Raw genomic sequence first — 14,840 nt, 5'->3', positions numbered from 1 at the left:
AACTGCTCAGCCCAGGCGACGCAGGAGGCGGTTGGGGCGCAAAGCAGCCGCAAAGAAGGGGAAGGGAGGGGGGGGAGGAAGGTTTTTGCCTTGCCCCCCGTCAGCACCGGGGACGTCACCGTGCCGGCGGTGGCACGAGGAGGTTGTTTTTTTGGGTCACCCAAGGCGGGCAGGTGGCGGGGAGGAAAACACGCCAGGAGGAAGCCGAGGAGGCGAAAGCGGGGCCCCGCGCACGCGGAGGCGAGGGCCCCGGGGGGTGCCGAGCCCGTTGCACAAACCTCTCGGCACCTGGGCAGGTGGAGCCGCAGCAACACCCTTCCTCCGCGGGAAAAGGGGAGGTTGCAACACGGAGACAGCGGCTGCAACACGGCCACAGGGGCCACGGAGCTGCCTCTCCGCAGCCGGCCCCGGGAAAGCCACCGGCAAGGCGAGCGTGAATGCAGGCTCTGTGCTCCGCAGCCCCGAGCGGGTTACGAGCATTTTCCAGGCTGCTCCACCAGCCGGCCTCTTCCTCCTCCTTCCTTCCTTCCTTCGCTCTCTTTGCACCCCAAGGAAGCGAAGGAGGAGAGACGAGGAGCACTTGGAACAACGGAGCCAAGCTCTGCGCCCCCCGAACGCCGGCTTTGGGGCTTCTCCTGCTCCACCAGCCCTCGAGTGCCCCCTGCTAAGATTTTTACCTGATGGCAGCGACTTTCCCAGGCTAGTGGCATTAATCCGGCACTGTGGCAGCTCCTTTTCCCCGGGGGGAAGCCACCAGCCTGGGCCAGCCGCCCCCCGCAAAAACACAAAGCGCCGCAGAGCGCTCGGCTTTTGGCATTTCCTGATTTTTATTATTTTTTTTTTGAACGAAGGCGAGATCAGCCGTCAGCAAAAAGCTGCAATTATATAAGAAGGGAATCGAAGAGGGAGCAAACAAAGGCAGGGGAGCGGGCTGGTAAGGAGCAAACCAGCCCCAGAGGCTCCGCAGCCCCTCGCCGTCCCTGTCCCCGTTTCGTGGCGCTCGCCGCTCATCGGCCAGCCCCGAGCTTCGGCCGAGGCCGAGCAGGAATTAAAAGCAGTTTTTGCAAACCGTTTCCCATCTTCTGTTGATTAGCTGTGAAAGGTTCAGAGTTCAGGCGGGTTGAAGAATGCATGTGATTAAAAACATTCCTCTTTAATAAAAGGAAGAGGTCTCCTCCAGAGCCACGCACAAGTAACAAAAATTAGCCGGAGGGGATTTGTTCAAATTAAAAACACTTAAATCAGAAACCACACGAAAAAGACTATGTTGAAACAACATTAAGATCACAAAGCCGGGACTCAAGAAATAGGAAATCCCAGAGTCAGGGTACCTCGCATAACCTCCCCGTGGCCCCTGGGGTATCCGCACCAAGGCGCTGGCTTTAATTACGGGGCCAAACGCCGCGCTCCCGACGAAGGACGACAGCAGCAGAAGGGGGATCGCCCCGTTACCTCGGCCCTGCTGCAGTGGGGACACGTGTAGGAACCCCACAAAGGGCATAGGGAACCCCACAGAGGGCGCAGGGAACCCCACGGCGCCGCTCCCCTTGCCCCTCTGCCCCCCTACCTCCATCTGCTCCCGCATCCCTCGAGAGCTCCCTCGCCGGATCCCCCAAAAGCGGACTCTTTGGGGCATTTTCCTCTTTTCCAGCCTTTTAGGGGCAGCACGAGGAGAAGAGCAGCTGCGGGGAAAGCCCCGCGCGGCCGCAGCCGTCCCCAGGCAGCGTCCCGCGTGAGCCATGCGAGCAGATGATGCGGGGAAGATGTAATGCTTGGAGCAGGCGGCTGCCAAGTCCCGGTAACTCTTTTCGGAGCGTGCTAGCTGGGGCTTTCAAGGGCTTTATGAATCGGCCAGATGTGGGTGGATCCCACTCCTCCCTACCAGACATCGAATTCCTGCTCCAAAAACAAGACGAGGCTGATGCTTCTTTAGGAAAAGCCCCGAAGAGTTTTTCCACAAGGGTAAAAACATAAATATTATTTTTTTTTTTTTCAGCTCTTTCAGCTTTTTTTTTTTTTTTTTTTTTTTTCTGCTGAAAGCTTCCAGGAAAAAAAAATAAATAAATGGAGGCACCTGACGGTTCGAGTCTGGCAGTCGCACACGTTACAAAACCCTTCCCAAACAGAGGATTAAAATTAAAAGCAATGCACCTGAAGCCAACCCGGCTGTGCGCATACACCTGCGAGCAAAGCAAGTTTTTTGGGTATTTTAAGCACAAAAATCAGAAACTCCTCGGTTTGAGCCTGCGAACGACTCACACAAGGCCCGAGGAAGCAATGGGAGCAGGGCAAAATCCTTCCCCTGCTGACTCTCGCTGGTTATTTGTGGCTCGTGACCTTTGAGTCAGACATTTAGCAGCCTTCCCTGGGATTTTCTCCCCACGAACGCATGCAGCTACACTCCGAAAACCGATGACTCCGGGTCCCAACGATCCCTCAGTGCACCGGGGCGTTTGCACTGCAAGGACACGGAGCAAAACGCGCCGTGCCCGGAGCTGTCACGTTTTTGTTTTTTTTTTAATGCTGGGGCTGGGAGGTGCTAGATGGATGAAAAAAAAAAATAAATATCAGTGTTCCACCAAGCTATTCTCCCCATCTGGAACATAAAAAAAAAGGGGGAAAAAAAAAAATCCCTTTCACCCAGGCAGCACCGAGAACCACAGCAACTTCTCAAGCCACAGCCCCGGACTGGTGCTGCTGGGGATGCTCAGAGCCACGGGGCCACGCTGCACCTTCCTGCAGCACCCTTACAGCACACAAGGCATAGGAAGAGGGCTGGGAACCCTTCAGCACGAATTAATTCATCCGTGCTTGCTCCTGCCACATGCCAGAGGTCCGGCTGCACTCGCAGCAGGGACGCAGGCACCCCAGCTCCCCAAAAACCTTGAAGCACCAGCGTTGGCTTGGCTCTGGAGCTGCCCCGGCGGCACGAGCGGAGCCTCACAGGTGTGTTTTTGGTGCCTCTTCCAAGGCAGCTTTTCAAAGTGCTCCCAAATCCGCACGCTCAGATTGGCCTGCGAAGTGTTTTGCCCGCGGGGCAAAGCTGGTCAGGAGGATCGCGGGTTATCCCGCCTCGCCAAATTACCCCACAGCCCTGAATCCTATTACCAGCCTCCAAATTTCACTGTAGGCGATGCTTACACCAAGCAGCTTCCTTTTTGTTCTCCCCTACAGCTCCCCAGGAGCTGCAGCAACCTGCAAACGTGCCAGGGGCTGAGCACCCAGGACGCTGCCCCTGTCCCGGGGAGTTTTAGAAGCCTTCAAAGCACCGGGGCGCGCGCACACAGCCAGATCGGCTCAGAAAACCTGCACAGCAAAACCTGGCGGCGGGTTTCCAGTCTAATTCGGAGACTTTTCAGCCTCAGGGACGCACGGAGACGGAGCCAAGGGGGGAGCTGGGCACGGGCAGGATGGAATCACGCCACGGGCAGGCAACGCAGCGGCTGCGGTTTCCCAAATAGCTGCTCACAACCCCAGCGTAAGGCATCCCCATCCCTGGCGGCTGTTCCTGTCCCGCCCTGATGGATGGCACCGGTCATGCCTATGCACGCAAGGTGTGCGCGTCTAAAACGAGTAAATAGCTTTTTTTTTTTTTTGGCTTTTCTTTACCAGTTTCTCTGCAGAAGGGCCACATCCCCACGCCACGCTCGGTGCGGGCAGCAAGGGAGGAGTGGCACAAAGCCGGACCCCTCCGGCTCCTGCCAGCAGCTGCATCCTCCCACCCACAGCAGCCACCGGCCCCATCCCAAACTAAACTGCGGCACCAGGCTCTCGGGGAGGATGCGAGGTATCCCCAGGAAGCCCGGCCACCACCGCCGTTTCCTCTGGAAGCGAGGGAAATCCACCACCAAAGGGCTTCGGTGAAGGGGAGCCAAGGCTGCCTGGCGGCGCCGCGCGCTCCCCAGAGCAGCGTGGGCAGCTTCTGCTGGGGGAAACTGCCAGGAAAAGTCCTGAGCCGCACGGAAGGAGCAGGGAATTATCCCCATAGCGCAGCCCACCCTGTCTCTGAGCTCCCCGCTCGATTCTTTCCCACCCGAGCCCCTCGCCTCGTCGCCCAGCAGCATCGCCCACCTCCTTCGCTCGCAGACACAGCTGGAGAAGGGGCGAGGGCTCGCGGCGTGCTCCCAAAACCTCAAATCCTGCCAACTCCTGCAGGCAGAGATGCACGCAGGCGACGGGCAGCAGCTCCAGGCAAGCAAGTCCTCCCGCTCTGCCTCGGCTCCAGCACCCCGGCGGCCTCCAGCAGTGCCATCTTCTCCCGCAGAGCGGGCTTCTCCCGGGCTCCGGCGCGAGGCAACCATCCAGCCTGGAGCCTCACGGCATCGCCTCGCTCCGACGGCGACCCCGGAGCTTTTTGGAGAGGCTCTGGCTGATTTCCTCGTGCCCTGAGCTCCGCTCTCCCAGCCGGTGGGTGCAGGGGCTGGCGGGCAGCGAGCGGCACCCTCCGCACGCAGGACGCCTTCGCCGCGCCGGCTCTGGTTACATCAGCACGAGAGGATGCTGCCTCCGTGCCAAGGGAAGCAGAGGAGAGATCAAACGATTAGACAAAAAAAAAAAACAAAAAAAAAAAACTCTCCTCAATTACCAGCCCTTTGCATAAGCGGAGGAGAGCGTTCCCAACCGGTTTGGACGGCGCGCTGCCAAGCTGGGCAGCGCTCCCGTTCCGGACCCAAAGCCCGTCTGGGGGTCCCCGCTGCCACCGTGCCCGGCGTGCACGAGGTGACTGCTCCGAGCATCCCACCCAGCAGCCAAAACAGCACGGAGCAACACCCCAGCCCTTTTGTTTAAGCCTCCCCAGGTAGGAGCAGCCTCGCCTTGCGCTGGGTCGCTGCTGCGCCCGGGGTTGCTGTCACCAGCGCTACAGCTCAGCCCACTTTTTTTTTTTTCTTTTCTTTTTTTTTTTTTTTTTCCCCTGTTTTAATTGCTGCGTGCAACACAGCAAGAGGCCAGCTTGACTCATAAGCCCCCAGGGAGGAGCTCGGGGCTCACAAGCGGTGCTTTGCTTGATCTGGAATCGCTGAGACAAAAGCCTGGACTGCCACAATAGCCGCTCTCAGGCAGTGACTCCTCAAGGGGGACCTGCCCTTTAATCAGGGCCCTTCTGCAGGCTGCAGAGGAGGAAATCCCTTTGGCAAACGCTGGCCGAGGTCCAAGGCCGGGCTGGGAGGCAGATTTGGTCAGGAAAAGAAGTCAAAATAACTCGTGCCCAACGCTATGCAGAGAGCAGGCCAAAAAGGAGGCAGGAGAAACAGCACCGGCGGTGGCATGTGGGGAAGGGGACACCGGGGGAAAGAGGCACAAACGAAGTTCTCCAGGGGGCTCGATGTCCAGATGGTTAAACCACGACCAGCCAGGGCACAGCCGGGGTTACCCAAGAGCTTTTCTGCAGCGCTGAGGGGCTGTGCAGTTAGGGAAGGAGGCTTTTAGGAGGGCTTCGAGGCTGGGGAGGGCTGGGGCTGCCCCAAAAAGCCACGGGGAGGTGCGCGGGGTGCCCACGGAGCTGGCCGAGGATGGCTCGGAGCCCTTGGGTGTCCTCTCCAGCCACCAGAGACCACTTGGCAGCACACGGAGCCGAGCCGTGGTTTTTAGGGCAGGAGCTATTTATGTCGGAGGAAGGAAGCCGCAGCATTTTCAGTTTCCTGCACGGGCACACTTCTGATATCCTTCGCCGTGGGTCCGTCTAGCCCTGCCTCCCGTACCTGGGTCCTCGCGAAGGAGCTGCCAAAAACTCAACCTTGGGCTCAAAGTCGGTGCTGGTGCCGCTGGGGCGAGGCGCAGGCATCAGATCCTTTACTCAGGAGGAGGTTGAAGCGTGCTTGGGTCCAACAAACCTTTCTGCCACGCCATGGGGACGCCGGTGGCAGCCACCCTGGGCCAGCAGGGGTGCTGGCAACGAGGTGGGTGAGCCTCTGCGCTGAAGCTGGGGAATGCAACAAGGGCTGGAAAAGCTAAAGAAGGCCAAGCCAGGGCAGGGTTTCTCCTGCATCCTGCCAGGAGAGAGCACGAGCAGCCGGAGGATGCGTGGTGGCTGCAGGATGCAGGCAGCCAAAGCACCCGGTGTAGGTACTGGGGGTGCTGCAGGACGTGCGAGCTCGGTGTTCGTGTAGAGGCACTGCCCAGGGAGTTAACCCAGGTTAATCCCGCTGCTGAGCTGCTCGAGCACGGGAAGCAAAGGATAAAATCATAAACAAAGCCCCGCTGAGCCCCTGAGCCTAACCTCAGCCACCAAGGAACCAGCGCACGCGTTGGGATTCGAGACTTCGGCACTGCCCCGGGCTCGGAGCTGGTGTCAGAACCCAAATCCCCACCCAGGACCCCAAAACCCACCTCACAACCCAGCCCCTGGCTGGGCACACGCTGCCAGGCCTCACCCAGCCCCAGCTACGAGGCTGCTCCGGGCTCCAGCACCCGCTCGGGACCTTTGGGGCCCGTCGGGCACGGCCACCGCTGGCCGTCACCGCGTGTCCCCGTGCCCCGTTGGCGGTGGCTCTCAGATCTCCTCTCCCAGCAGCGGCGGAGCCACCACACCCTTGCAGTTCTCACGGGCAAGTACGAACCTTGGCACGGCCCTCGGCCCGCTGGCAGCCAGCTCCAGCAGGCTCATTAAGTGCAATTAAGGCAGAGTGGGTATTTCCCCCCTCCCCGCCGTCCTCCTCCTCCTCCTCCTCCTCCTCCTTTTGGGGATATTGCTTTTAGACAAAATAAACAAGGGAGGCTTTGCGTGGGCTCGGGCAGGTGGCTGGCACCCAGGCCCCGCGCAGCAGCAGGTGGAAACGCCGAGGTCTCTGCAAGCAGGACCGTGCAAGACCACAGCGAAGCTCACACACCGCAGCACATTCGTTTTTAAGAGCAGGGAAAGGCTCCTGCCTCAGCCTGAAGTGATGTTTTATTGCATCAGCTCCATCACCCCTAAGCTGCTTTGCAGAATAACCCCCATCCTCTCGCTTTCTCCCTGCTCAAAGCCACGAAAACGGAGAGGGAGATGGGGACGAGCGCCCCGCACACCTCCTCCTCCTCCTCCTCCTCCTCCTCCTCCTCCTCTCCCTGCAGCAGGGCAGCCGACACCAGCACACGCAAGAGGACGAGCGTGGCTGGAACATCAGCGAGGCAAAAAACACGCAGGCAAGGCCGTCACGCCGAGCCCCGGGGACCGGGCACAGCGCTTTGACGAGCCCCGGAGACCGCCGGCGTTTCGTGCTAACACAAGGAGCTGGCTCCGACGGCCGCCAAGTAATTGCTCCACTGCCCTGGCACCGCCGCACACCTCCCGGCAGCAGGAAAAGCTGGGAGCTCCCGGGATTTTTGGCTGGTGACGAGGGCTGGCCCCGACCCTGGGCTTCGTCAAGCGGTCGGCGGGGTAAGGAGGGCGGCACCGAGACGGGCACGTGGCGGGGGCCGTGCCCAGAGGACGCGGCCGCTGCGCTGCGTCCCCGTTCCCCACGGGACAAGCGGAGAGCCCAGAGGGATCCTCAAAGCTTTCTGCTCCACCACGTGAAAAAACAGCCGTCCTGCTCCGTGCTGGGGCTGTCCCGGCACAGATGTGACGTGAGCACGCGCAAGGGGCTGAATTCGGACTCTCCTGGCTGTCCTGGGGTGATCCCAGCTGAGCACACGTGCTCCAGTAAGAGCAAGGCTTTTCCCAGTTTGGCTGCTACTGGGAAGTGATAACCACCCTGGTAAAACTGGCAAAGCTCTCCCGTGCAGCCAAACCCTTGGATGCGTCACGGGCGATGCCTCCACGTCCGGACAGCGGCAGAGGTGTGGCCGCGCTCTGACGAAGATCTTTGCTTCAAACGTTTGGGGTTTACTGGTGTTCGGAGGACCGAGCTGCAGCAAATATAGATCATTTCCCATCTTAATTCTGCTTTCACTTCCTGGCACGTGGGAGCCCAGCCTCCTCCGGCACAGCAAGCCTTGACTCTGCGTGCCCACAGCAGCCAGAGCGGTGCAAAAAAAAAAAAAACACAGGAGGGGTTTTGCAGCAGTTCTTCGCCACCACCAGAGCCTTGTCCACAAGAAAAAGAACTTAAAACAGCCCCAAAATAAACAGAACCCCTTTCAAAGGCCATATTTCTTCATCTCAACGAGGTGACCTTCCCATTGCCAGTGCACACCGTGGTTTAGAGGCACTGACTGCACACGGGTTATCCTCCCACCCCTGCCCCAACACCTCCACGCGCACATCCACAGCAAAGCGCGGCGCTGGGGGAATTTCTAACATTAGGATCCCACTTTGCCCTCCCCAGATACCTTCCGCTGAGAGCCAACAACATCCCAACAGCCTCAAATGAGAGCTGGGAATGAAGGACACGGAGGCAGCAGCATCTCCTGCAGCACCAGGACTCAGCAGCCCCTCGACCTGGGCGGAGCGGGTCGGCGCGTCCAAGCGCAGCGGTTGTGCCTATTGCACAAGCAGCAGCCAGCAAAATCCTCTCCCCTCCCCGCGTCCCTTTGAGGCAAAAAGGAAGAAGGCTGGAAACATCCTTCCTCTCCTCCGGACAATGCGATGGAAATAGCACAGGAGGAGCGGCGGAGGCAGCGGCGGCTCCGCGAGGCTCCGGTGCCTGGCCAGCGGCGAGGACCGCGCGCGGCCGACGGTTTCCTGCCATTGTCCCGGCCGTGGCCAAGCCCCGCGCAGCTGCACCCGGCCTGGAACAACAAAAATGGGACCCTCGAGGCCAAAGTCATCTCCACTGCGATTTAGGGGCAGAAGGAAGGTGAGACACACGGCCAGAACCGCCCCAAAGCACAAACCCACAGCCCTGCCCGCACTCAGACCCCGTGCGCAGCGGCCAGCGCTGGGATAAACCCCACTCCTCAGGCTGGTGGGATTTTGTGTTGCACAACAAAAAAAGCTAAGACAGAAGCTCTCCTTTCCTCGCATCCAGTCCAGAGGAAAGAACAAGCCCTCTAGAAAGCAGGTTCCACGCAAAATCCAAGCTTTCTGCTCCAAAGGATGGACACATCCATCCCCATGCAGCACGCACGGTGCCAGCTGGAAAACCCTGCCAGCAACAAAGCCCAACATAAACCCATCCTGCCCGCAGCTCCAACGGGTGAGAAAGGAAGACGAGCGCTGTGCATCCCTGCTGCCTCTGCCCAGCCCGAGCTCCCCGTACCTGCAGTGAGGGGGGAACGGGCACTCCTACAGCAGGCGCTGCTCGCCGAGCCGCTGGCGTCGCGCCCGAAGCCCGGCCGCGCAGGGAGCGCCGCGAGCCCGGCTGCTCCGCTCCCCGAAGGTTCCCAAGAGCATTTCTGCCCCGCTGCCATGTCAAAAATAGAAAGGCAGCGGCGTTATCGTCCTGCAAGCCAATATAGAAAAGTTGACATCCTCGCTGCTAAAAAATCTATGCGGCGGAGGCTATTCCGGAGCACGTAACTCGGGAAATCAGCACAACGTCCTTAAGAGTAGCATACGTTACAGTGACGCACTGCAGCGTTCAGTGCCAGGGGTAAACTTGCCTTCCCCCTCCTCTCGCTTCCCTGTTTTGTTTTGTTGGTTGCTTTTTGGTTGTTTTTTCTTTTTTTATTTTTTTTTTCAGGCTTTTATGCGTCCGCCACGGGCCGCCTTGCTTGCGCTGGCCTCCGAGCAGGGTGAGCAGGCTCGCACGGCACTCCCGCAGAAGAACGCGCTGCCCCGGTGCTGCCCTCGCAGCTGGGAAAGCCAGCGTGATCCAAGCTGGGAGTGGACTTGTCACCGGCCTCCCTTAACGCTTTCCAGCTCCAGCTGCTGCAGGGCAGGCGGCAGCAACGTCCCTGCGGCGTGGGGAGAGGAGGTATTCGGGTGCTCCGTCCCTGCTCCAGCTGCCGAAGGGTGAAAGCCGTTTGTTTGCAGGCTCCTCACAAAGCCCCGAAGGGAGAAGCCACCGCCGGTGACCCCAGCGGCAGGAGGGCGGCCGAGCTTCCCCATCCATCACCCCTGCTGACTCAGGAGGGAGGGGGCCTCAGCCCGAGCCTCATTCTTGGAAAGGGAAGATTTCTACGCAAGCTCGGCTTTTCCATGAGTGTTTGTGCGAACGCGCCGCACCGCTCCCACCCAGCTGGGACCGGGCTGCGAGATCCAATTTCGTTTTTTTTTTTTTTTTTTTTCGACAAAAATCACACGGGAAATGAGGAATGCATCAGGTCACCTCCAGCCCCAGGGTTCTTCTGCAAAGGCAGCCTTAGGAGAGGGGAGCCACGGGCTGGGGATGTCCTTCCAGCAGCTCCCCGTGGAGATGCATCACCAGGATCACAGCATCTCCGCAGAGGGATGGAGAACTGGGTGAGCAGTGCTTTTGAGAGGTCAGGACCTCCAAGAGGTACCTGGAGAGGCACAGCAAAGCCCCCAGGGACCTGCTGGATGCAGCCCGTGCCCACCTCGCCAGGGGCAGCAGCAGCCTGGCAGCAGGAGGCTGAAGGCATCGGGGTTCAGACACCACCACCACCCACCCCAAAAACACCTCCCGCTCCTCGCTGCAGCAGCGAGGCCGCCAACAGACTCGTGCAGATGCGGCGAACAGACCGAGCATGACTCCCTTCACCCCCCCCTCCCCCTCCCCTTCTCCCCAAAACAAAACACACACCCAAAAACAGGAGGAAACCAGGCAGGAAAAACCCGGCGGTCATTCGACAACTATTTCAAGCCTCCCCTCTCCCAGGAGGGAGCCGGTCTGACTCCCACCATGTCCCCTCCAGCCGTCCCGGAGCTGCCCCGTGCCCCCCACCCCGATCCCGTGCCAGCTGCCGGTAGGTTGCTGTGTGCTGGGGCTGCTTTCTCCTCGTTTCGTACCGTGCACATCTCAGCTGGCATTTCAGCGCGGAGCCAGCGCCAGATTTCTCTCCGCTGAGCCAACGCGCTTGGAAACGCATGACGACTTGAGCAGATTAATTGGAAACACAGCCCGGGTGTTGCAATCCCAGGAATGACTCCAATTTCAGGAACAAATGTTTTCATCTCGAACTGGGAGCAGTCACCCAAGTGGAAGGGCGCATTTTTGTTGCTGTAGCTCACCCCTCCCCTGGCGTGCGGGCGGTGGGAAGGGAGCAGCACCGTGCCCCGCTGGGGAGGCTGCGCAGGCACTCGCATCGCCAGGAGCTGCTGCTGCAGGGATTCCTGATGCTCCCAGCCAGCTCCGGAGAGGGACAGCCGAGGTTTGCCCACGTCTCTTCTCTCCTCTTGCAGCAGCGTGTTGTTCCTGTCGCGGTCTGCAGCTCTCTCTACCAACAAGGGGGGAGAAAACGAGGTGCCGGGGTTCCTGCTGCGGGTCCCAGGTCGCCGAGGGTGGCCGCAGGGCGAGCAGAATCCTCCTGAGGCTCCGTGAGCATCCCCGGGGCAATGAATGCTTCCAGCTCCTGCCCGGGTGGCTTCCCAAAAGGCCACTTTCCCAACCCAAAGGCCCAGCAGGACCTGCTCCACCACGTCCACCACACTCACACACGGAAACTCTCCCCCCCCAAAAAGGACATTCTGCCCAAATTAGGGTCCCCAAGCTGCCAGCTCAGGTCTCCAAAGCCAAGCCCAGAAGCAGCTCAAGGAGAAAGGGACCTATTCCCACAGGGAAGGTCCTGGGCTGAATGTGCCAGAGGCTGCAAATAAATCCCCACGGGACCATTCGCTCCATCTAGTGGCAAGCCATTCCCGTGCTCCCCTCTCGTTTCTCCCCCTCTACAGCAGCTGCTCTCCCCCTTCCAGGAGCGTGGCCATCGGTTTTGCCAGCCCTTTTTGCTCAACGCTGCTCCCTGCCAACCTCCCGTGCTCTCTCAGGTGGTCCCTCCCTCCGCAGCCGTGGCAGCTCTTGAACTCCTGCTCGCCCTTGGCTGCCAAAACCAAAGAGCTCCTCCACGGCTCAGCAGCTGTGCAGCGGCTTCTCCTGAAGCTGAAGGTGATAAGGGAAGAGGAAAAGCTGGTCTGTGCACCCGCAGAGCCCTGGCAGGGAAGGCAGCCCCGATACCTCGCTGCCAGGGCTCCTGCAACCCAAGAAAAAAAACTGTGTGGGCTGTGGAAAAGGGCACGAGGCTGCTCCTGGAGAAGAAACTGCGCGCCGAGAGCCCCGGGACGGGCTCGGGGAGCTGCCAGCTCGCTCCTGCGAGCCTGCACACGCAGTTAGCAAGCACCCAAGTGGGAAAGAGGGACGGGAGGTGCTGCAGATGCTTTGCTGATCCCCCCCCGACTGCTGCAGAGAGACGTGGAGCAAGGCCTGGGTGAATTCCTGCTTTGGCAGGGGCGCAGCAGGAGAAAGTCCCAGGCGGAGCAGCAGCAGGGACCCGGAGCGAGCGAGCCCAGCCTGGAAGGAGGACGGGAGGTCAAGCTGGATAAAAAGCGTTTTAACCTTCCCACAGAGCTCAGCTCCTGCAGGTCCCATTTCTGCTGGCTTCTCCTCCTCCACCAGCTGTTTGGCCTCCCTCTTCGGCAAAGCCTGCCAGGGCTGGAGCCGGACCCAAAAGCACCGCGGACACCGCGGTTTCTCCGCATCCCGCTGCTGCACGGACAGCCCAGGGCTTCACAACCCCTTCCTGAAGCCCCCAACCCAGGTCCAGGCTTAAATCCACTGCCCCCAGCCCTAAACCCAATTCATCCTCTTGAAAACGTGTCAAATGCCAACGCAAGGCACAAATCTGCTGGAAACTATCCACCCGCGACCAAACCCTTGCATCGACGCCACGCAAGCCGTAGCTTTTCTGCAATTCATTTAGATATCCTGACAAAACGAAACCACCGGGTTTGGTAATGAGATACCACTCGTGGAGCTTCGCTCGTTCCAGAGCCCGCTGTGAGATCTGCATTTGGGACACCCCTCAATTTCCAGCCAGAACATCTGCGCCCTAATGCTGAACACGCAACCGGTCACCTCTCCTCTAACCTGGGCTCTCAGCAGCAGCGGGGGCAGCTCCGGCGAAGCCTCAGCTCTCGCTCCCATGGTCGGCGATGCCCAGGAGGTGCTGAGCAGAGAGGAAGACGGAGGGGAGAGCCGCTGGGTGTTGCAAGGATGTCCTCGGGCAGGCAGCAGCGCTGGGAGGCCTCCCCCGGCGAGCCAGCAGATAAGGCAGCGAGAGGGAGGACATGCAGATCTCTGCAGATCCAGCACACGCCCAAGCTCAGACCGGCCCCAGCCCACAAATCCTTCTGCAAGCTCCTCTGTCCCACCTCCAGATGTGCCAGCACCCCATCCTACACCCCGCGTCCCCTCCCAGGCTTCTCGGCGCACACGCCCTCCACCTTCTTGGCTCGCTCGGCGAATTGTCCCAGACACGTCTGCCTGGTGTGAAACGGCCCCGGCGTGCCAGCACCCCCGGCCTCTCCAGCAGGGAAGCAGCCAAACCCTATCACTCCTTCCCATCGCCGTCGCAGGCCATCATCACCCAGGCTGGGCTCCTGGAGGAGGGAGCGAGCCTCCAGCCGGGCAGCAAAGCGACTCGGGAGCAAGCTAGACCCAACGAGACGTCCAGCAGAGTGCCACCAAGATGAAAAAATAAATAAAATAAAAAGCCTTCCGGTTCCTTGAGCTTGATGGATCTTCCAAGGGCTCGTCGCCATCGCCGTGCCAAACCCACACCTCAAGGCACAAATCAAAAAGGCAGCCAGGAAAAGAGATGGGAACCACGGGGAGATTTGGAGCTCTCCAGGCTCCAGGCCATCCTCCAGAGCCTCCTTTTTGCTGTGATTTGACACAAGGAGAGAGCAGACGTGGGGCTGCTAGGATGGTTCACTGCAGATGGACAGGGCCAGCACCCAAATTGGGTGCCAGCCTCTGTCCCCACCGCTTCGGCCCCTTTGTTTGGATACCTTGAGGCTCCTTTTGACTCCAAGCTGCAGCACCGACCCTTCCTTCCAAGCAAATATTCCATTTTTGTTGGCGTGAGGCTCTCCCAACAAGCCTCGGCCCTTTCCTGCCATCTCAGCTCGTGCTCAGGGGTGTGGATGCCGTTGATCCACAGCTCCTAACCCAGCAGGGAAGCGCACACACGGTCCTGCAGAGCAGGCACGGCAGAGCTAAGCTGCAGGCACATCTTTTCCGCTCCGCAGCATCCACCTCAGGAGCATTTCACAGCCACAAACCACCGGCACGGAGCTCCTGGTGTAGTCTGTGCTCCCGAGGAAGGACCCGGCCGCGGTCTTCACAAAGCTAACGAGAAGCAAGGCTCCTACCTGTCCGTACAGGGCTCCCTCAGGTTGCTGCTCGCCTCCCAGCTGAGGTTGCATTGCAGCAAGCCCTCTTGGTGACAGACGAGAGGCAGAACCACCACCCCTGCGTGGTTCCAACCCGCTGTCGGGGATTATTTTAAAGCAGAGCAAGCGCACGGAGGTGGGACCGGGGTGCCAAAGTCCCCGTCTCCAGCCCCCTGCGATCACCTTTGCAGGCTGGGGGGCCAAGGGGCTCCTTTTGGAGTACCTTTCCCTGCAAATGGTTAGGATCTCTGCATCTCTTAACCCTCCTGGAGAGGGGCAGAGGGGTTTGGCACCTGCCACCTTGTCCTTCAGGGTGTCCCACAAGCTGCAGCTGGGCCACCGTTCGGCCCCCCCGTTCCCCTGCTCCCACAGCAGGGCAGCTCGCAGCAATCCGGAGTTTTTCCCAGCCTCAGCTGCCATTCTGCCTCTTGAATTCCACTGAAAAAAAATCAGAAAAAATGCAGAAACAGCCCCTGAGATGCACACGAGGGGCTGGCCACCACCAGAATCCCTCAGCCCCCTTGTTTGACCTGTGTGACAGCACCCGCGCTGCTTCCAACTCAGCCCTGAAAAATAAAAACCCCAGAGCCTGAGGGCAGGGGAAGATCCAAACCCACCGGCTGGGGATGCATCTGCCAGCGCCGACATTTCAGCAGCACCAACCCCATCACGGTCATCCTAACAACAACGC

At 59.9% G+C, this 14,840-nt stretch overlaps 1 protein-coding gene across 9 annotated transcripts in view; it reads right to left on the bottom strand.

Annotated features, from left to right (window-relative positions):
• Window positions 1-14,840, bottom strand: part of HDAC7 (histone deacetylase 7) — a 71,557-nt gene that overhangs the window by 17,473 nt on the left and 39,244 nt on the right. The window contains exon 1 of one of the 9 annotated variants that reach the window (XM_084303579.1): window positions 12,843-12,997. The exons of 7 other annotated variants lie outside the window; for them this stretch is intronic. The gene's annotated coding sequence lies outside the window, so the exon portion shown is untranslated. Of the gene's footprint in view, window positions 1-9,119; window positions 9,230-12,842; window positions 12,998-14,840 lie in introns of those variants that run through there. One more of the 9 variants, XM_084303580.1, reaches the window with a different exon arrangement.

The sequence above is a fragment of the Netta rufina genome (assembly GCF_964035555.1).
Source record: "Netta rufina genome assembly, chromosome: 30".
Classification (NCBI taxonomy): Eukaryota; Metazoa; Chordata; class Aves; order Anseriformes; family Anatidae; genus Netta; species Netta rufina.
This window is presented reverse-complemented; position numbering and strand designations above follow the sequence as displayed.